Here is a 23,592-nt window from a genome sequence, read left to right as displayed (position 1 = left end):
CTCAAATTCCTCCAAAAAAGTGAAAAGGAGAAAATGGTTCCAGATTTATTTTTGAGGAACTTTATTACCATAATACAAAAACCCAGCAAAGACACCACAGGAAAAGAAAACTACAGGACAATATCTATGATAAATATAGTTGCATAAATTCTCAACAAAATACTAGGAAACTGAATTAAACAGCACATTCAAGAAATCTTACACCATGACCAAGTGGATGATCCCTGAGAGGTAATGACGATTTCAACATATGAAAGTCAGTTAATATGATTTACCACATATATTAGAAAAAAGGGTAAAAATCACATAAATCATCAAAATTGAGGCATTTGGCAAATTCAATACCCTTTCATGATAAAAGCTTTCAAAAAACTAGGAACAGAAGTGGATTACCACAGCATAATAAAGGCAATATATACAAAGTCCACAGCTAACATCATACTCAACAGTGAAAACCTGAAAGCCTTTCCTTTAAGTCCAGCACAAAGCAAGGATACTCAGTGTCCCCACTTCTAGTCAATATAGTATTGAAGATCCAGCCAGACCAACTAGATAAGAAAAATAAATAAAAGGCATCCAAATTAGAAAGGAAAAAGTAATATTGCCCTTGTTTGCAGATGACATAATCTTATATAGAAAACTAAAGACTCTGTAAAAAACTATTATAAGTAACAAACAAATTTAGTAAACTTTGAGGATACAAAATCAATATACACAACTGGTTGTATTTCTATACACAAACAATGAACTACCATAAAGGAAATAAGGGAAACAGTCCTATTTACGAGAGCACCAAAAAGAATGAATTTAACTGAGGAGGTGAAGACCAACATGTCAAAAACTACAAAGCAATGATGACAGAAATTAAGATACAAAGAAATAGAAAATAATCTTGTATCTATGAATTGTCAGACATACTATTATTAAGAAGTCCATACTACCCAAAGTGATCTACAGATTCAATGCAATCTTTATCAAAATCCCAACGGCACATTTTACATAAATAGAAAAACCAATTCTGAAGCTTATATGGAACCACAAAGGACTGTGAATAGGCCAGTCAGTCTTGAACAAGAAGATCAAAGCTGAAGGCATCACAGTGACTGACTTCAACCATCATTACAAAGCTACAGTAATCAAAACAGTATGGTATTGGCAGAAAAACAGACACAGATCAATGGAACAGAATAAACAGCTCAGAAGTAAACCTGTGTTATATGGTAAATTCATTCACAAAAAAAGCAGCCAAAAATATACAATGGGGAAAGGACAGTCTCTTGAGTGAATGGAGTTGGGAAAACTAAATAGCCAGAAGCAAAGGAATTAAAATGGAGTCCCATTTCACACAATACCAAAAAACTAAAAACAAAAACAAAAACAAAACAAAAACTCAAAATGGATTAAAAACTTAAACTTAAGACCTCAAACTATAAAACAGAGAGAGGGAAATATTGGGGAAGCTTCAGGACATGGGTCCTGGTAATGATTTCATGGATATGATGCTAAACACATACCCAAAGAACCAAAAATAGAAAAATCAGACTATATCAAACTAAATACTTCTGCAAAGAAAACAATCAACAAAGTCAACCTACAGAATGGGACAAAATGTTTCCAAACCAGTTTATCTGATAAGGGGTGTATTTCCAAAATATATAGGGAACTCTGAGAGCTCAACAACAAATACACTAATAAATTTTTGAGAATTTGAGAATGGGCTAAAGATTTAGAGAGACATTTCTCCAAAAAAGACATACAAATAACTGACATGTATATGTAAAGATGGTCAATGTTAATAACCAAATAAAAAGAGGCAAATGAAAACCACAATGAGATTTCACTTTCTGCCTATCAGGGTGATTATTATCAAAACAACAAAAGACAACAAGTGTGGAGAAGGATATGGGGAAATGGGAACCCTGTACACTGTCGGTGGGAATGCAAAATTGTACGGCTGCTATGAAAAACAGTATGGTGGTGCCTTTAAAGAATAAAAATAGAACTAGGGGCGCCTGGGTGGCTCACTTGGTTAAGCATCTGACTTTGACTCGGGTCACGATCTCGCAGTTTGTGAGTTCAAGCCCTGCATTGGGCTCTGGGTTGACAGCTCAGAGCCTGGAGCCTGCTTTGGATTCTGTGTCTCCCTTTCTTTCTGCTCCTCTCCTGCTTGTGCTCTGTCTCTTTCTGTCCTCAAAAATACATAAATGTTAAAAAAAAATGTAAAGAATATGAATAGAACTATCATTATGATCCAACAATCCCACTTCTGGGTATTTATCGAAAATCATTGGAATAAGGATCTCGAAGAGATAGGTAGCATTCTCATGTTCGATAGCCAAGATAAGGAAGCAAGTAGATGCCCATGGATGGGTGAATTAATTAAAAAAGTATATATACATATAATGGAATATTATTCAGCTTTCAGAAGGAAAGAAACTGTGCAATATGCAACAATATGAATGAATTTTGAAGACATTATGGTACATGAAATAAGCCTGTCACAGAAAGACAAATAATGCACGATTCCATTTATACAAGGTATCTAAAATAGTCAAACTCATAGAATCAGGGAATAGTACGGTGGTCACTCAGGGCCAAGAGGATAGGAAAATAGGAGGTGTTAATCAACGGGCAAAAAGTTTTGGTTATGCAACATGAGTAAGTTACAGAGATCTGTTATACAACACTGTGCCTGTATTTAAAGATACTGTACCAGGAGCACCTGGGTGGCTCAGTTGGTTAAGCATCCGACTTCAGCTCAGGTCATGATCTCATGGTTCGGGAGTTCAAGCCCCACTTTGGCTAACTGCTGTCAGCCTGTCAGCGCAGAGCCTGCTTCAGATCCTCTGTCCTGCTCTCTCTGCCCCTCTTCCACTTGCACTTTCCCAAATAATAAATAAATATTTAAACAAAGATATTTTACTATACAATTTAAAATTTTCAGAGGGTGGGAGCACCTGGGTGGCTCAGTCGGTTGAGCTTTCGACTTCAGCTCAGGTCATGATCTCATGGCTCATGGATTCAAGCCCCACATCAGGCTCTGCACTGACAGCTCAGAGCCCGGAGTCTGCTTCAGACTCTGTGTGTGTGAGTCTCTCTCTGCCCTTCCCCCACCTGATGTCTCTCTCAAAAATAAATAAACGTTATTTTTTTTTTTTAATTTCAAAGAGTATATCTCTTGTTAAGTGTTCTTACACCAGTAAAAATTTGGAAAGTAATAATAAAGTCAGGAATGGTACAAGAATACAGGTCATTACTATTTCCATTCAATATTGAGTTAGAGGCCATAACTAGCACAACAGAAAGAGATGAGAAACATAAAAGACTAGAACTGAGGAGAAAAAGTGGTTATATTTGTAAATGATGTAATCAATTGCATAAACACAAAATTATTGATCTATTGACAGTGTGGCTAAATACACAGTCAGATGCAAGTCTATACAAGAACAGCAAACAACTAGAAAATTTAATTAAAAGATGAAGACATCATTTGGCATTAGCATCAAAGAATACAAAGCTAAATACCAAAGAACAGGTGAACCAAAAGGTATTCACGGTCTCCACAATGAAACTGGAGAACATTACAGAAATGAACAGTTTTATCTAACATAAGCCAACTCCCTTCTAAATCTCCAGAACACTCTGCTCCAGGGTCTGTGAGGTTCTATAAATCAGGTTTTCAGAGAAAGAAAAAAGAAGGAGGAAAGGAGGGAAGGAGGGAGGGAGGGAGAGAGAGAGAGAGAGAGGAGAAAGAAAGAAAGAAAGAAAGAAAGAAAGAAAGAAAGAAAGAAAGAAAGAAAGAAAGAAAGAAAAAAAGAAAGAAAGAAAGAAAGAAAGAAGAAAAGGAAGGAAGGAAGGAAGGAAGGAAGGAAGGAAGGAAGGAAGGAAGGGGAAAATAGAGTCCTTTCTGGTCATGTAATGGCTACAATCCTTTGCACTGGGCCAAAATGCAGTTCTGGCACCCCTCTGGCTTCCTCGAAATGGTCCTCTATTTCCCCTACTTATCCACTGGTTTACCAGGTTACTCCTTTGGAAGAAAGTCTGTGTTTTCAGAAACCCAGCTAAGTCATATTAGACCAAATATTTCTCAACATTTCCTCTCACTATGTTCAGGTTTTGGTGTTTTTGTCTTGCTTTGTTTTTTCGTTTGTTTGGTTGGTTGTTTTTTGTTTGTTTGTTTTACCTCTATTTAATCTTCCCTTGTCCCAATGCACACTTCCTAATCTTCGGCAAAGTTGGTCTTCGTTCATATATCCTTCCATTATTTGTGCTCAACACTAATTATTGACTGTTTACAAAAAATGAATTCCAGAAATGCAAATTTGCTCTGTGAGTTTATAGAAGCGTACATGCATTTATGTATCTTCTACAACACAGTAATATTAATTTATTACATGCATAACTAGAGGGCCTATGCAGAATTTTTCTACAGAAACTTCCCATTATTCACATTAATGTGGGAGGCAGAGGCAGATTTAGAAATAATGAAATTTACAAGCAGTCAAGTACAGTTTCTCAACAACTTTTTAAAAACCATCATGCTATTAATTGTTTTGTCTCTGCTTTCTCTTTCTCTAATAGTATGTATCTTCCTAAAGGTAAAATTATATATATATATAAATATATATATATATATATTTATATATTTATATATATATATATATCTGCCAAAGATACAGAATATGCAAAAAAGAAATTAAGGTGAAGTTAGTAAAGTATTTATTTTGATATAGCAAAAAGTTTTGCAGGATCTGACAGCCCAGAGAAGGGCTAGAGGAGTAAGCATGGGGCCAGGGCCAGGTTGAGACCAGGCCTTGTGTGAACCCTCAACCCCAACCTGCTCACCCTGGAGATGCTGTGAGCAAGAACCCTGACTATGTCACGCTACACAAGATCCAGGCAGCCAGGAACATCTCCAAGACAAATGCCACATCACAGAACCATACCTATCTCACTGCTGACAATCTTGCCCTCAACCTCTATGATGAAAGTTTTACCCAGGGCAGGCACAGCCTCATCAAGGGTATAAAACTGAGCCTGGTGGCCAGGAACTCCACTCCTAGAGAAGAAGTTTTGTGAAGAGCCAGCTTGGGATCCAGCACACCCCCATTTCACCCCCACTATGATGTGATGGTCCCTTCTGCATCTATCCCTCCAAACCTTCTTGGATGCACAAAGCCTGACCAATTTTCAGGGGAATGATTTTGCTCTTCGCTGTGTGGCCCAGAGGTGTTGGGACAGTGTGACTTCTGAGTGATTTCCCTCTGTGTTTGTTCCCCCCTCCAGGCTGGTTTTTTATTACTTAAAAAAAAAAAAAAGTCTTCCAACTTCATGTGACTCAAAATGTCTGAGATGTGCCTTAAAAAACAATGAAATGAACAGGTCAAAGAAGCAAAAACGGAAGTGGGTGAAAGTTACCTTAAGCCATGAGAAAAAATTTTTTGAGATTTCACTTCTATTTGATTCAGGTCTTCAAGACTTTGAGCCAACTGGGCGACAAATGAGCGTGTCTTGACATGCACCGCGAATCAAAAATCTCTTACGATATCATATCCTGAAGAAACACAGTTACCCAAGTCCATAGGTGTCTGTGTTCTCTGAATTCAAAACTCTCATAGTAATAAAGAAGTTACTATGTACTTGGCCATAACAAACTTTCCCTTTGAAGAAAATCCATGATTTAATTTCAAGGCTTCACCTTTTCTTTGAGTGGCACACGGAAAGGAGATAAATGCCCTGATGAAGGAAAAGTCCAGGCACGTCTGTACATTTACTCACTCGTAAAGTCATGAACTTGCAATACATCTAATACACTGTCACTCACTTGTCACCTCCAAGATTCCTTTCTGGTCTTACATTCAGTTTCACCGGATGGGCTAATGGCCGTCTCAGTGCATTGGACCAGTAGCGCGGTTGTGGCCTCATCAGTGTTCACCTGTATTGACACCCAACACCATAATTCACTCCATGACTTACCATCTGTACTGGCTTTATGTCCCCCTTCCAGAGCTCCACAAACCAAACACGGAGAGTCTCTTGCCAGCCAACAAGTACCCTTGTAATAATAACTCAGTAACTTAAGGTATTTTTTTTCTCTTGGGGGCTCAAGATATAAATACATAAAACCAAACCTATAAAACCGAAGTCAAGTCATATATAGCAGCTCTGTAGCTACAGCAAGCTTTCCAAACTCAGTTCTTCTCCCTCTTTTTTCTAGTGTGTATGACCCTTCTTGGGAGTGCTTGGGTGGCTCAGTTGGTTACGCATCCGACTTCAGTTCAGGTTATGATCTCAGGACCCATGGGTTTGAGCCTTGCATCAGGCTCTGTGCTGACAGCTCAGATCCTGAAGCCTACTTTGGATTCTGTGTCTCCCTCTCTCTCTGCCCCTCCCCTGTTCATTCTCTGTCTCTCTCTGTCTCAAAAATAAATAAAAATTAATATATATATATTTTTTAATAAAAAAAAAAAAGACACCTTCTCCATCTCACACAAAGCCCTTTTCCACACTCATCCCCAATCATTTCTGATACACAAGAACCCTTTCCATGCAAACCACACCAAATTGATGATGCTCACTTGATGACCCTGTGGTCCATGCTGCTTGCTTTCTCTGCTGGTGAAGCACTCTCTTCTCTCTCCTTTTTTTTTTTTTTTTTCTCCCTTGGTAAATTCCTACTCATCTTTAGATCCAGCTCAAAACTCAGCTCAAAAATTTGTGGCTTGGTGAAACTCTCCATCCAACTCCTAGACAGAAAAAAATAAGTTGCTTTCTTAGATGCTCTCCCACAGATTTGTATATTCACTCCTAGTTATAGTACTGAGTACACTGTTTTATGAGTCTGGTATTATGTATCAGTCTTTCTTAAATCTTCACCTTTGGTGGATTTGAATGGGCGTTTTGTCATTTTGGGGGCTGTCAGCAAACAACACTTTTCCTGTTTGGGGTAGAGTTGTCAGAATTGGCAAAAACAACTACAGGGCGCTCAATTAAATTTGAGCATACTTATACTAAAACATTAACTAGTATTTATCTAAAATTCAACTTCACTTATCCTGAATTTTATAATTGCATCCCCAAACTAGGGAAAACCCAAGATTGGTGGGTGGACAGGGTCACATTTCCATTAGAAATGATGCAAGGGAGCAGATGATCTCTCTGCAAAGTTCAAGTCTGGGTGCACAACCTACACTCTGCCTTTCCCTGCCCAGTATCTGACTCTGGAGCGAAGTATAGAAGCAGACTTGTATACTTGTACACACACTGGCAGGAGCCAACTTCCAGAGTCCCAGTGCCAGTGGGGTCTAAGGAAGAGCTAGCAACGTCTCTCCTGGACTATTCTGGCTATGGCCATAATTGTTAAGCTCCCATGATCACCATTTTTGAGAGCCCAACTCATGTTCTTCTCATCAGTTCCAATTTCCAAACACTCTAATTTTTATTTATATTATTTTTTGCCATTCAACATATTATCTTTCTGTTTGTTTGGTGTCTTTCTTCCATAGTAGATATATAAGCTTCTTGAAAACAGGAACTTGGCTCTGTTCCCTGATCTACCCCTAACTGCAGAGCAGGACTTAGCTCACAATAAGTCCTAAGTGTAGGTTTGTTGAATAAGGAAAGCAATGAATGAATTCTTCAGAACAACTAGCCTTTCCATTTAAATGTAACCAGAAATGGGGCACCTGGGTGGCTCAGTTGGTCAAGCGTCGGACTTCGGCCCAGGTCATGATCTCACGGTTCGTGGGTCCCAATCCCACGTCAGGCTCTGTGCTGACAACTCAGATTCTGTGTCTCCGTCTCTTTCTGCCACTCCCTGGCTCATGCTTTCTCTCTCTCTCTCTCTCTCTCTCAAAAATAAATAAAAACATTAACACATTTTTTAAATAAACAAATTTAAACAGGATTTATTTCTTTTGAAACCAAAATACTTATTTATTACACTCAAGTTACTTTAGGAAATAGATGCACAGATAATTGAATGCAGTATCATGTCCACCACATCAAAAATAAATTATACAAATCTTGGGTAAAACAACAAAATGACTCTGGCAAAGTCTATAAATTTTGGTACCATATACAGCAGGCTCAGTAATTAAGAAATCAGACAAAATAAATGATCTGCCAGTTTGTACCCCTAATAGAAGATGTCACTGTTTCTATGGTGTTATATATTTCAAAAAGAATTTATGAAAAAGCAAAGTTGTTTTTGTTTTTTTTTACAAAAAGAGAAAAACTTCCTAATGAATTAGAAGGGTCCTTTTCCCCAACCATTTCTTCCATTTGTAATATTAACTTCATTTTATAAAATATAATACAACATTAGGTAAATCTTTATTCACATATTATAGTAAAATGGTCAAAAAGAGCGATTTTTTTTACTACTATTTTCCACACAATAGTTTTGCAGAAATGGCCCTGTAGCAATTGTTTTTCTATAACTAAACATCCTTTTGAAATCGGAACTTGGTATGGTTGTTTACAATTTTATTGTAATATTAAATACCCTCCTCATCAAATTATAAAGCGTGTTATTCATCTATGACAATGACTTTCATGATTTGCTTTTAAATTCAGTTATGTTGTCCCACAGAATAGCTTGGATATACCTCGTTTCTTAATTCCACATTTCAACATTAAGATTATTCCATGTTTCCCTGAACTGTGCTCTCCCCCCCACCCCGCCACACACACATCCCTCTCTAAGAGAAAAGTGATATAAGAGGAGATTGATGTGTGAAAGGAAACCAAAGAGAAGAGGCACAAAGGGCAAATCAACCTCATTTGAACTTGTGCTTGCAGGACCAAAAGACAAATGTTGGGTATCTACAATGCTAAAGACAATGCGTGTCTTTACTCCCCCAGTCACTCTTCAGTGGAGAACTCCAAAGTTTCCACTGACAACCCAAATTCATTTAAACCTGCCTATATTCAGATGCCATGGGCAACTTCCGCTGGAATCAGGAGTCTAAATTCGCAATCAGCACTCATACTTTCTTTTTAGGACCCATGCTCAGTGCTTTGTTTTTAAATACTCCACCGACTTGGGAACCTCTACAATACTGCTCTGCATTAAAGCCTCTGGGGATTTTCCTTATTTTTCTTGACTTCCCAGCAGACTTCCACATAGTGGCCTTTCTCTTCACATACATTCTCTTCCTTTGAATTCTGTGACATCACAGCCCACTGGTTTCCTTCGCTTCTGACTCTTCATTCCTTCTTGGTCTTCTCTAATTGCTTCTCTTCCATCTAACCCGCCAATATTGGGATTTTTATCTAACTTTTAAATATCAGGTGTTTTTAGGCTCTTTTCTATTTAAATCCTCCACTTGTTAAATGACTAAGTACATGTTTTGCAGATAAAATGTTTGAGGTAAAGTCATATCAACTTGTATATAATACAATGACACCTAATCTGAAGCCTGTAGCTCAGACAGCTCCTCTGAATGTCACACCTTTATGTCCAACTGCACAATTGATATCTTGGGCAGATATTTCACAGGCCCTTGATTTCACTCAAATAAAATCCAACACATGATATTTCTTCAAAAAGTAGTCCTTGCTGGTTGTATTATACAGTCAATGGCAGTCACCAGAGGTCCAGAGACCAGGTTATGATTCCAACAGATGTGGGATCTAGTCTTATCTCAGACACCTAACTCAGTTCCATAGCAACTAGCTACTTAACCTCTCTAGCTTCAGAAAATATTTTTGTATTATTAACTGGATGAACAAATCAAGAATCAGCACCCAAGTTCATCTTTCCCTTCGTTCTTTCTAATTTCCTGATTACCACTGGTATTTCTCCAGTATGTTTTTTTTTTTTTTTCAGTCATATCTGTTCTTGTGGACAAAACTCTGTTTTATAGAATTACTTGAACATCAGAGTCCCTCTTGTCTTATTCAAGTTTGGTTTTAGAAACAATGGCATCAGGTGCCTGGGTGGCTCAGTTGGTTAAGCATATGACTCTTGATCTCAGGGTCATGAGTTCAAGCCCTGCAGTGTGCATGACACCTACTTTAAAAAAGAAAAAAAGAAAGAAACAATGCCATTTTCTTTGTTAATGGTTTCCATGTTCCATGCCTCCAAACCCTTGAGTTTCTCATTTAACATTTTCCAAAATACTCCTCTACACCAAGGTTTCTCAAACATTTTATCTACAACACATGTCCTAGTTATTTAACAAAAATCCCTATCACTAACTCTGGGTAAACTTTAAGTGTTATGATTTTAAGTTATAAAAATAAAGCCTATGTTGAAATTGGCATTTTCATTCATTTCTGATCAGTTATAAGGACAATATCACTTCTAATCTCACAGCAAGATCTCAACATAATGCCAGAAATAAATAGGGAGATTAGGTATAGATTAAGTAATAGGTACATGTTGAGTTGATTTATATTTTTAGTCTTATAAGTCAAGCATAACGGCAGTAAACTTCCATAGTTTTAAAAAGTTAAACACTGACCCAAAAATTATGAAGAAATTTCACATCAAACACTACCTTTAATGGAACTCCAGAATATAAATTGGCAACCAAAGCATATTAAAATGTTTTAATTTGGAAGGTTCTTGCAAATAGATTTTTGTTTGCTCATTGTATTTGGCCCTGGAAAGTAATTTTGTGGCAGCATTTAGATATTGATGTAAAACATAATCATGACACATTATCAATCTTTTTCTCTGATGAGAGAAGAAAATCATCAAGCACTGAATAAGAATCAAACTCATAGTATGAGCCAAAATGCTCTACAATACAGTCTTATTTTAAATCATGGAATACTTTGATTCAACAAGACAAAGTCATGATCTATATGCTTTTACGCACTAAGTTTAGCCTTTTCAAGATTCAAACATATCATCATTTGAATAAACCTTGAAATTATTGGCCATAACCTGTTTCAAGAAAAATATTTTTATCATCTTTATTTTAAAAACCAGTGAGCGTATACCTGTTTTTCACCGACAGCTGGAAGACTCCAGTAAAAAAAATCAGTCTCATACAAGCTGTTCAATCAAACACACTGAAAAGAAGAATAAACACTCACAATAATGTGGTTGTTTTTGTACTTTAAAGAGAAACTGTTTCCAACAAACATTTTCTGTGACTAAAGCTGTTGGTTCCTGGCATTCAAAGCAATCTACCCACTAACGCCATTCCTTCCTGTACAAGTAGCACATGCTCTCCCATGCCTATCTCAGAACACCTTTTCGAGTCTGCAGTACAACTCAATTAACAATTAACATTTTTTTAACAATTTTTTTATTATCATTATTAACAATTTTTTTAATTTCTCTGTTAGCATTATATTTAGTGATGACCAACAGAGAGAGTCACTGAGCACTTTTCTTTCTCAAATGGACTGCATCTTTGCAGAGAATGTGTTCATGTCGAGCACATCACTGGTTTTGTCCAACTGAAATTGCTAAGTATTTAGTAAGTGTGTGATGGCAACTGCCTTTGTAAATCATATATCCTTGATATTAGGCAACGCTCTACAATATTACTTGACTCAAAAATTGTAACCTGCAAATTTTCTTTTCTTTCTCAACTTTACGCTAGTTTATCATCTTTCTGGCAATAGCACGACGTACTTTTGTTTTTTGAGGAATGTAGGATCAAAAAAATCCCACAGTAAATGTTGTGTCTTCCTGACTTAATAACATGATTCAAGAATTTCCTATGTCGGGGCGCCTGGGTGGCGCAGTCGGATAAGCGTCCGACTTCAGCCAGGTCACGATCTCGCGGTCTGTGAGTTCGAGCCCCGCGTCGGGCTCTAGGCTGATGGCTCAGAGCCTGGAGCCTGTTTCCGATTCTGTGTCTCCCTCTCTCTCTGCCCCTCGCCCGTTCATGCTCTGTCTCTCTCTGTCCCAAAAATAAATAAACGTTGAAAAAAAAAATTTAAAAAAAAAAAAATTAAAAAAAAAAAAAAAAAAAAGAATTTCCTATGTCATGTAAATTTTTTCTATTTCCCAAAGATTTTGGAGTTTTTCCAGCTTTCCAGCTCATTAATTTTTTCCCCCCTTTTCCTTCCCTTTCTTGGCCCCGAAGTTTGTGGTTGCTGTGCTGTGACAACTTGGAGATCCCAGCAGTTCTCTGAATAAACATAATTTTATTCCGATTCCTATTTTAGAAGAATCTAGATTGATTTGATTGACTGATTTGTCAGCACTTTGAAAAGAGCATAATAAACGGAGTTTGTTTGTATGTGACAGAATTCTAGAAATAGATCGTAGATCCTATAAAATTGTACTTCAATGTATCCATCTGAATATTCAATGTACCTTTTACATGTAGTTTTCTTTTTTGGCCACTCAGGTGAATGTGTTACGAGTGATTACTTTTCTGAGACAATGCAGATTTGTGTTCTATATTTTTGAGAAGATACATTCACTTTACAATATTTATCATGGTGTGTATTCTATTGTGCAACATTTTAATCAATTTTCATCAACTGGGGCTAAAATGCATAGCAACTATAAAAAGAAAACATGAACTTAGCTTATGCAATAAGCAAGTGGTTAGAAAATACTTCAGCCAAAACCATCTATTTTCTAATAACTGAATCGAAGGCAGGATGAACAGATGATATAGTATGTGTAGCACACACAAGATTATAAGAAAATAACTGAATTTCTGAAAATCTAAGAATCTTCTATTTCAAAGCTGTGAAATATGTACAAATAAAAGTATTTCTTTTTTTTTTTTTTTCTCTGTAAATATCAAATCACTTGACAGGCCAATGAGCATTACCAGATATTCAAGAATTATACATTCACAAAAGTTTGTTCCATACTTTAATGTATATGTTACTGAAAAAGTATACCATGGTCAAATATCTTTGGAAAAGTCTCAGCTAAACTAAGTCTACCAGGTTGATTTCCTGAGACTCTCCAAAAGCAAAGATTTAGCATATGACACTGCCTGAGCTTAACTCAGCACAGAGCCTTTTTTCCCTTCTTTTGGAAGTTTCCTTGGGAACATGGTTTGGGAACAAATTTCTCCTTTGTCCCTTCCCTCCCAGCTGGAGTTAATTGATTAGTGGGTTTAATGAGTCCAAGCAGGTCTCATTTATGGCTGAGATTTATGCCCCCAGAAAACTGCTCAGCTCCTGGATAAGCATGTCAATTTACCTTTTTCTGGAGTCCCAGTTCAAAAGGTATTAACCATTGTTATTTCCCAAGAGTTACAACCGTGGTTATTCTACTTAGCAATGTGCATGTGTTTCTTGCATCATTAGCATTTCACCTGGCCTAGTATTTTGTATCATCCAGTAAAGGTACAGCTTAATTTTGTAGGCTCACAGGCCTTTCCATAGCTCCTACCCTAGTGAATTTTCTTTCCTTCTCTTTTTCTGTTTTGTCACATTTATCCACTTGCCAATTTCTTCATCCTGACATGGATACTCCTCCATCTTCAGAGAATTTTTTTTCTTCCCATCTCCCTTTTTGAACAATTTCTTCCATCTTGTCTGAACATGTTCAGCACTTAAGCATCAAATCTTAATTCAAGAGAAAGAGAAGTCATTGTTTTAAAATCAGGATGGATTATGTTGTTGTTGTTGTTGTTGTTATAATTAATTACGGTACTTAAAGGATAGTGTGACGTAGTGGAAAGGTAAGAACCTTCTGGGTTCAAATCCTACAAACTACCAGTAAGTGAATTGTATTCAAGCTTCTTATCCTTACTGAACCTTAATTTTCTCATCTGTGAAAGAGGTATAATAACACCCAAATATAGCTTTGTGATATAGAATATACTGGAAAATAACACATATATTACCCTCACACTTTTCCTTTGGGCAGTGAGTATTTGTGCAACAACCCAGACAAACTGCTGTGATCTCATCCAAGCAAGAAGGTTAAACCAGATGGCACTAAAGACCCTTCAATTGCTAAGGAATGTTCCTTAGGAATGTTCCTTTCACCTCCTTCCATAGGAATCCAGCCACATGGCATTGAACATATTTGGGAACTGCAGAAAGGTAAAAACACTGTATGTACCTTGGGAGGTCAATGAGACAATTTCCTGGGTACCCCAGCTTGGTGTCTCATGATGAATTACAGCCTTCATGGGCTTCTCTAAAAATTCCTCTTTTGGTCACAGAAACAATTTACTTTTATTTCTCCTTACTTCTCCTAGGCCACATATGCTTCCCTGATACCCAGGGATTTCCAGAAATCTTATGAATCATTCACACATTCTGGCAAGAGAGTGTGGTCACTAATTTCTATGAATATTGGTCTAAGATATTGTGGGCACCATTTACTATATATGATAAGTGGCTCTTCTGTTTCCAACCAAGGGAGTTTTACACCCTTCAACAGACTTCTTTCAACAGTAGGTTTCTACTGTTCTCCCTTCATTACAGTATTAAGAATGAAAGATATATACACAAATCATTGAAATAAAACTTAATTTCATTAGGGTTTTGGATATAAATTTTCTTTTCTTTGGAACCTCTTCCAATGGAACGCATAAATGTAAATCTAAGAGTGCATTTATTGCTACACTCTTCTCTAAAACTGCTGCCCAAAATGATGACTCTTTAGTGCAAAGTAACTGCAATGTTCTCTAATATCCCACATGATAGTGATTGGCTGTTCAATACTGCCTGGAAAATTACATGGAAAATTAAGCCAATCCAACCAGCTAAGACATATTAATGTAACATTATATGTCTGACAAACTTACTCAAGCTAAAAATAATTAGCATTAAATCAATAAATTCTAGCTATTTACATAATTGCCCCACTCTTTTAGAAATCTGCTTCGCCACTCCCTTCTCGCTGTTCTTTCCACTACACATATCACAGTTAATAGCTTTTTAATTAACTCACCAGCAGACAATGTTTCTAAAAAGGGTTGGAAACTACGTCTTATTAAATGATAACTAACATGTCCACATACCTTCCATGTTCATGTGGATTTACACGTGTGCCATCCTGTTAGGGCACTTTGACAGTCATTCCTACCTAACAATCAAAGAAGCTCATGTATAAACAGACTGGACAACTTGCCCAAGATCACCCAGATAATAAAACGTGGAAGTGAAATAAAAGCCTGGGCCATCTGATTCCAATGTCTATATTTAGACCTGTCCTTCAATGTATTACAGCATAGCCATAAAAATTAACATGTAGAAGTGAAGTGTTTTTCACTTGTTTCTCTTCCTTCAGGTCTCTATTGCCAAAATGCTTTTAAAGATTCTACAAGAAATACAACCCCCAAAGGACTTTAAGAAATATAATCCTCTGTTATTGAAGAAGTTCTGTTTTTATTTATCATGTCTTTATCTCCATCAATCTCTGATTGACTAAGTATGGTCATTCTTTCACATGGAGAAAGTTACTATGTGTATGATAGTTATTTGCAAAGACCCACCCCCACCCCCACACAGCCCAGAATATCTTCTGCACTATTGTATCTTTATGTGACATAGAATCCTGTGGAACGCAGCCGACCTAAGACATGGGTCACCTGTCTACTATCAGGTAACGTTTCACTGAAAGAAGGCAACAGACATCAGCTAGCGAAATGGGTAAGATCTCCAAACTTTTTTGTGTGTGTTCATGGATGGCAGGCAGGGATGCTAAGTATTATTTGGAGGCTAGAGGAAGGAGAAAAGATAGCCTTAAAGAATTAAAATGAAATACTCAGTACAAAGGCCCCTACTTCATTATTGGCCTGGAGGTCAGCTGCTCTAAATCGAGTTAATTTTACAGAGCATTAACGCTATTAAGTGACCGTGAGAAATCTTGCGGCTGTTTGCCCTCTAACCTCCAGACCACCAAACTCACTAATTCAATATCCCTAGCTCTCTTATTGACCCCAGCCTTTCTGTGCAAAGTGTGGGACCTAGTACCCAGAGGCCTTGGGTACTAGTGAAAATCTTTGTAAGAGGTCAATGTATCTTTGATAAAAGAAAGTACCCAGGATAATCCATGTTTATACCCTGTGCTTAAAAAAAAAAAAAAAAAAAAAATCCCAGAGCTTTGCACATGCTCTCTAATGGACTAGCATACATTACGATTTCAGCTATGTTTGGATCTTGAAGTATTGCACAAATTCAAGAATTCAAGGTTTTATTCCTCCTCTCCCCCCGCCTTTTTTTTTCTCTTTTTTTAGCAACTGATATGTGACAAATGATGAAATTTTCAGCATGAAATTTGCTATTGGGGCTTCCATATTTCTTTATGATTTGTTATCAGGCTTTGCCATCCTTCAAGCCATAAATAAAAATGCAACTTTCATCTGCATTTCAAACTAAGGTGAAAGTACAAAAATTAAACATTTTCATTTTTTTCTGAGTATCATTCACTCTGTGTGCTCCAAAAACAGCAAGACATACTTCCCACTGCCTTTCTTCCAGAATGATTTCTTGGAAAGGCCATAAGAATAACTTATTATTAGCACATCCACAATTTACAGCTCTACCTACCTATTCAGCATTGAAATAGAGTTCACGTTCAGCTTGAAAAAGCAGGACAAAAGAGTGTTCTAACTGTGTCAGCTACAATCAAACAAGTAAAATAAAATACACCCACCCCCTCTCAACATATATGGAAAACAACATCTTAATTTCCACTAGAATCTGGTGACTCCAATGATTGAAAAATAAGGATTCAGTAAGAACAAAATCACATAAATATCTATTTAATATGCCATGGCTTATCCAAAGGGAAAATGGACCAAAGGAAAAACACTTTTAAAAACTAATGAAAACCTAAACTGTTTCCACATAAGAAAGCATATCTTCCTGGCCTGAACATGGCTACCATACTGTGTGTATCTATCTGTGTACTGTGTGCTATGTGTTTGTGGATGTGGATGGGATCATCTGTGAGATTTTCTTCGTTGGAATTTAATTTTAGAAAAAGCAATCAGATCCTGCTGGGTAGCTAAATGAATCAACCTGTCTAAACTTTTTTTTTTTTTTTTTTTAACAAGAACTCTATCTGCATTCCTGCATCTTGAAACTATTGCAGAAACACACACCAAAAAAAATTTAAATTATTCCCTGGTAGACTATAAAGGTTGCTGTTAATAATGCTCATCTGAACTTAAGGCTTCAAGCAGTGCACGCCTGTCAGAGAAAGGAAAAAGAAGGGGGAAGCGAGAATTCGATCAGCACGAGGAAGTGCACTTTCAGCTTCAACAGGTACAAACTGCAGATGGGAAAAAGATCGTTAGCAAAATAAATTATGTCGTGCCCTCCTGTAATTTTTCACAGTCTGTGTGGCAAAGATTTGACTGCTGACACTGTCAACATACTCCCTGCATCTGTAGTCATTCACTGTGACCTGGTGGGTAGAGCAGCCTTTCCAAATAACCAAACACCAGATCCTGCATAATGCAAAACGCCTTCTGCTATCCCCAGTGTACAATGGAATTAGAAAAACGGAATTGGTCCAACTGCTGCATTTATTTAACAAGGTAGTTATACAGAGAGCAAGCGTTTAGGAAGTCTTTCTTATTTTCAAAGTTCTGGCTCAGTTTACACCAAAACAAACTCTCCACAGCTCCTCCGGGAAAACATTCCACAAATGATATTCCTCCATGAACCCCCCCAACCACGCTGCACACACACACACACACACACACACACACACACACATGCATCCCTACCCCTCCTTTTCTCCACAAATGAAACAGTCTAAGCAGCTTGGTGTTTTCCTTCTTATTCAAAGTAACAACCAGACGAGCAAGGCCATTTTCTGGGGGAAAATAGAGCCAAGGTACAAGCATTTGGGAACAGCCTGCAACCCCAAAGAGGCATAGTCTATAAAAAAAAATATGTGTTTTGAACCCTGCCTATCTATGAGTAGATCATTCTGAGTAATATTGCCCTTTGGAGCTCGAGAGACAGAACCACAAATATCATGCTTAGAAGACAGAATCTCTAGACTCAAACTGAAAAATGGTGTTTATGAGTATGTCTATTGCCAGAAAGATGCGCAGGCCCAGCACAGTCCCCAGGGAATGAAGCAAAACAACAACAACAACAAAATCAAATACAAGGATCTGAAGTGAAGGTCATTCATTAACTCTCGTGATGATCGGGAGAAGCCCTTTGAGTAACAGGTTGTCGCTAAAGCGCAGTTGGAGGACGCTTTCCAAAGCATTCAGGTGCCCCCTCTTGTTGGTAAATGATGAAGCAAATCAGGGTTAGAGTTAAGTTTCTGCAAGATTAAATATGAAGAGAATGGCAAACCCACAAGAAGAAGCCTAGTCTCCAGTTGTGAGACCAGTATCCAGTTGCGAATATCCTGTCCTTCATGGCGCTCAAATTCAGAACCACAAGAGAGCTGAGCGGGTTAGATTCACTTTGACCTTCCTAAGGACGGTGTGACCAAAAATTGGAAAATTCGCGATGGAACTAGCACTGTGCTTTGTACAAAATAAATATGGTAAGGATGATGATTCTGGCCAAATATATACTGCCTTAAAGAAGGAGAGATTCAAAACCGTTTGAACGGTGGGACATTTCTAACCAAAAACAAGACTGACAGAATACTGACCATGAAATAGATTCTTTCTCTCAGCCACTCAAACCTACCTTCAAATGTGAGGCAATGAAATGGGAACACTACTCACCCAGGTGTCCAGCACAAAGTAATGCTGTGAACAGAAGGACTCTGAGAGTAGCTGAAGTCAGAGGGTTCTCTGTTTTCCATTACCTCAGCTGATTTGAACAAAAGTGCGTTGTCTTAAAGCTTCTGGTCTCCGGGGAGTGACTGGATTGTACCTTACTTTCTTATTCATTTAACCAGTCACATATGAGAACCCTAGAAAAACAGTGACGTCCCCTCTGCTACACTACATCAAGCAGCCACATGTTGTCCCAGTGTAGACAGACTGTCACATCCACTGCAAGAGCTGTCATAGGATGGAAAAGTTATCTGAGTATCTGACAGCAAGACAGAACTTTTGGGGAGAAGAGCACAGGGTCAAAGCCCCTGCCTAGAGTTCAAACATTTTACTGTTAGAATAACAATTCTGACTGAACTGTCAGTATTCTGAATATATTGTCCTTACCTCCAGTTTTTTCAGTGAGTGGCAAGTCATTTCTGGAGCTGACACAGAGACCCAGTTTTCTAAGAAGTTTCTTCTTCCATCAACAATCTTTTCGTTTTCAGAAAAGAGTTACAGATAACTGAAATATCTGCATCAACAATATTCTTTTTTTTTTTTTTTAATTTTTAAATGTTTATTTAATTTTGAGAGAGAGAGAGAGAACACGAGCAAGGGAGGGGGATAGAGAGAGGGAGACAGAAAATCCAAACAGAATCTCCACTGTCAGCACAGAGCCTGACACGAGGCTTGAACCCGCAAACCTTAAGATCATGACCTGAGACGAAGTTGGACACTTACCTGACTGAGCCACCCAGGTGTCCTTGGATCAACAATATTCTTAATAATAAGTTTATAAGGAAGGAGAAAAAAATCCCACCTGGTAACCTAATTTCCAGATTTAATTAAGAATTCTGAGGTTTGGGGGTGCCTGGGTGGTTCAGGTGATTAAGCATCTGATTTGGGCTCAGGTCATGATCTCATGATTCCTGAGTTCGAGCCCAGCATCGGGCTCTGTGCTGACAGCTCAGAGCCTGGAGCCTGCTTCCGATTCTGTGTCTCCCTCTGTGTCTGCCGCTCCCCCTCTTGAACTCTCCTTCTCTCCAAAAATAAACAATGTTAAAAAAAAATTTTTTTAAAGAATACTGAGGTTTGAATGCCCATGTCTGGATCAAAGCTCAAATAAATACCACTTTGGTTTAGCCACAGAAGAATGGACACTTTATAAATTGCAAAAAGATATAAATGAAATGAAATCCACCAAATGAAATTACACCTCTTTTATGTCAGGACAGTTTTAGTTTATCTTTTTTTGTTTTTTCAACAGATTAGGCCAAAGCTAGAGAAACTGAAATATAAAGCTTGGAAACATTATAGGAAAAGTATCTGATGTAAACCAAAGAAGAAATAGAGAAAGTGAATAAAATTAAATAGACTGCACCTTGCAAATGATATACAAAATATATAAAGGGGTTGATATCCAAAATACATAAAGAACTCCTATAACTCAGTATCAAAAAAGCAAGTAGTTTGATTAAAAAATGGGCAGAGAACCTGAAGAGACATTGCTCAAAAGAAGACCTACAAATGGGCCATGGTACATGAAAAAATGCTCGACATCACTAATTACCACAGAAATGCAATCAAAACCATAATGAGACGTTACCTCACACCTGGCAGAATGGCTAGTATCAAAAAGACAAGAGAGGCAGTGGGGTGGCTCAGTTAGTTAAACATCTGACTCTAGATTTCAGCTCAGGTCATGATCTCATGGTTCCTCAGTTCGAGCCCCACATTAGACTGTTGCTGGCAGCACAGAGCCTGCTTGGGATTCTCTGTCTCCTTTCTCTCTCTGCCCCTCCCTCACTCACACTCCCTGTCTCTCAAAAATAAATAAATAAACATGAAAAAAGATAAATAAGTATTGGCAAGGATGTGAAGAAAAGGGAGCTCTCATGTGTTGTTGTTTTGGGGAATACAACTGGTACAGTCACTATGGAAATCAGTATGGAGATTCGTCAAAAAACTACAAATAGAATTAACGTATAATCAAGAAATTCCACTTCTGAGTATTTATAAAAAAATGGAAATATTAATTCAAAAAGATATATGCACCCTTAGTTTCACTATAGCATTAGAATAGCAAAGACATACCAGGGCCTGGGTGGCTCAGCCGGGTAAGCATCCAACTTCAGCTCAGGTCGTGATCTCGCAGTATATGCCCTGCACTGGGCTCCGGGCTGATAGCTCAGAGCCTGGAGCCTGTTTCAGATTCTGTGTCTCCCTCTCTCTGACCCTCCCCCGTTCATGCTCTGTCTCTCTCTGTCTCAAAAATAAATAAATGTTAAAAAAAAAAATTAAAAAAAATAATAATAATAGCCAAGATGTAGAAGCAACTAAATATCCATCGGTAGATGAATGGATAAAGAAAATGTGGTATATATACACATACACAATGAAATATTACTCAGACATGAAAAGGAATGACACCTTGTCATTTACAACATCATGGATGGAACTTGAGGGTATTATGTGAAGTGAAATAAGGCATACAGAGATAGACAAATATCATATGATTTCACTATATGTGGTATCTAAAAAACAGAATAAACAGATAAAGAAAACAACTGAAAGAGACTCAAAGACACAGAGAACAATCTGGTGAGTGCCAGAGGGGAGGAAGGGAAAGGGGGATGGAAGAAATAGGGTAAGAGAATTAAAAGGTACATACTTCCACTTAAAAGATTAATAAGAAAAAAGAATGCATTGTACATCACAGGGAATATAGTTCACGATAGGTAATGACTTTGTGTGCCGACAGATGGCAGCTAGATTTATTGTGGTAATCACTTCCTAATGTATATAAATGCTGAATCACTGTGGTGCGCACTTAAAATTAATATAATATTGTACTTGAAGTACACTTTAATAAAAAAAATAGACTTCACCGTTTTTCTTATTCCTGATGAAGGCACTTGCACTCTCGTTAGTGTTTAAGAGAGGAAGTGTATATTTATCATGCACTTAATAATTTTATTGTTCACATAAATTAGCATGGGATTGTTATATAATTTAGGGTTCATACAAAGATCCATTGCTGGGACACCTGGGTGGCTCAGTCGGTTAAGCGTCCAGTTTCAGCTCAGGTAACAATCTTGCAGTTAGTGAGTTCGAGCTCCACATCTGGCTCAACGCTGATGGAGCGGAGCCTGCTTGAGATTCTCCCTCTCTTCTCTCTCTCTCTCTGCCCCTTCCTGATCACGCTTTCTCTCTCTCTCTCTCTCTCAAAATAAATAAACAAAAACTTCAAAATAAAAAATAAACACAAACACCCGTTGCCATAAAAGCAGCCAATGCTAATCACAGCAAATACAATTATAAGCCCAGTCAACATTTTTCCATTAGGATTTTCTCAAATAATTTTTTTTAATCTAACATCCTAAATAGGATCTGGACACTTGGGTTTTGTTTGTTTGTTTGTTTTGGTTTTTGGCCTTTGTTGTGATAGGATTATATAGCATTTTGATCTGTGTAACAACATTTTGATATCTACAAGGTCCAAAACATTGTGCTAAGTGGATTATGTCTTTCAGCAATGTGCGATGGCTGTGGCAGAATCTACTTGAATGGGCTGAGAAGGGACACCAGGCAGGACAGGAAGGAAGTGAGATAACAAGAGGAAGGAAGTGTACTGAATGCAGAATTTGCTGGTAGCAACAGAGCATTTGAGTTGCTTTCAGATCCTGTGTCACACTGCTGCCCCAGTCTGAGACCTTCTATATTGACTGGTTGGAGTAGCCATGCTGTAGGGATAAGCCCTACTGGATACCCCTCTGGCCTGCTACCTGTCTCCAGGACAGATCTGGAATGGGGGGAGTAGGGATTTGATTGTCTTTCCTCATGCACCTTAAGCAGATGGAAATGGATTAAATGCAATCCTTGCATAGCCCTCCTTTATGTATTTATTTATCTGTGTATTTCCATGATGGCTTTAAGTCCTACTTTGGGACCCATGTGAGTTTTAGAAACGATAAAATTAGAGGCCCTGAGAGGAAAATCAGTGTCCAACAGGAACAATGATAGTACCAACCAGAACTAAGAGTTGTCAAATTCAGTAAATAAAAAATACAGGATGCCCTGTTACACAATAAATGATAACTTTAAAAAAAAATTTTTAGTATAAATGTGTCCCATGCAATATTTGGTAAATACTCACATTAAAAAAATTCACTGTTCATCTGAAATTCAAATAAAACTAGGTGTCCTCTATTTATCTGGCAACCCTAGTTCAGGGTTTCAGAAAGCATAAAAGAACAACACATTATTTATCTCTTGCTGTTTCCCAGTGTTTTTATATATGAAGCATGAAAGAATTGCCTTCTTTGTATTCACCAACCTAATTATGTCAAACATAGAATGATCCAAGAATATCCAAAGCACGAAAGAGAAGTAGAAATTTAGACAAAGTTAAACACTTTTCCATTCCTAAACATTGTTCTCATGTAACTAAAAATAGGATTCTTACCACAGTTCAAAATCAATACTGAAAAAAAAAAAAAATAGCCTACCATTCTCATAAACATACCTTTAGGATTTGGCTTTGAGATTCCGAATCTGCTCAAATTTAAGTTAAGTGATTCTTAAAACTGTTTACTAAATTTGAAACACACACATATATGAAATACATGGCCTATACAACAAAAATTAATCAAGAGAAAATTAATTAATTGATAACTGAAAAAATTAATTCTATGGCCTATACAACAAAAATCAATCAAGAGATACTTACTTTCATTACCCTTAAAGTCAAATCCAATCAATCATTAGTTCTAAGACTTGTATCCCCAAAGTCACCTTGGGGAAATTATAGAGATGAATAAATATAGATACTCTTGATATTATGTCCAAAGAGCTAAGACCCCAATAGCCAAACTGAAGCCCTTTCCATTTAGGGGAAGAAGAAAAAAGTTTTAAAAAAAATCTAAGAAATAAAAAACAACATTTCTGCATGAAGTAA

The 23,592-nt window shown here is 37.4% G+C and overlaps 1 protein-coding gene across 2 annotated transcripts in view; it reads right to left on the bottom strand.

Annotated features, from left to right (window-relative positions):
• DTWD2 (DTW motif tRNA-uridine aminocarboxypropyltransferase 2) overlaps positions 1–23,592 on the bottom strand; it is a 542,198-nt gene that overhangs the window by 59,709 nt on the left and 458,897 nt on the right. Inside the window, exons 1-5 of one of the 2 annotated variants that reach the window (XR_015250697.1) lie at positions 18,600–19,501; positions 13,136–13,503; positions 7,686–11,025; positions 6,579–6,746; positions 5,825–5,935 (exon numbers count right to left, since the gene is read on the bottom strand). The gene's annotated coding sequence lies outside the window, so the exon portion shown is untranslated. The other variant, XR_015250698.1, reaches the window with a different exon arrangement.

The sequence above is a fragment of the Puma concolor genome, chromosome A1, assembly GCF_028749965.1.
Source record: "Puma concolor isolate L17-30 chromosome A1, mPumCon1.1.hap2, whole genome shotgun sequence".
NCBI classification, from domain to species: domain Eukaryota; kingdom Metazoa; phylum Chordata; class Mammalia; order Carnivora; family Felidae; genus Puma; species Puma concolor.
The sequence above is the reverse complement of the archived record's forward strand: the minus strand, read 5'-3'. Positions and strand labels throughout refer to the sequence as shown.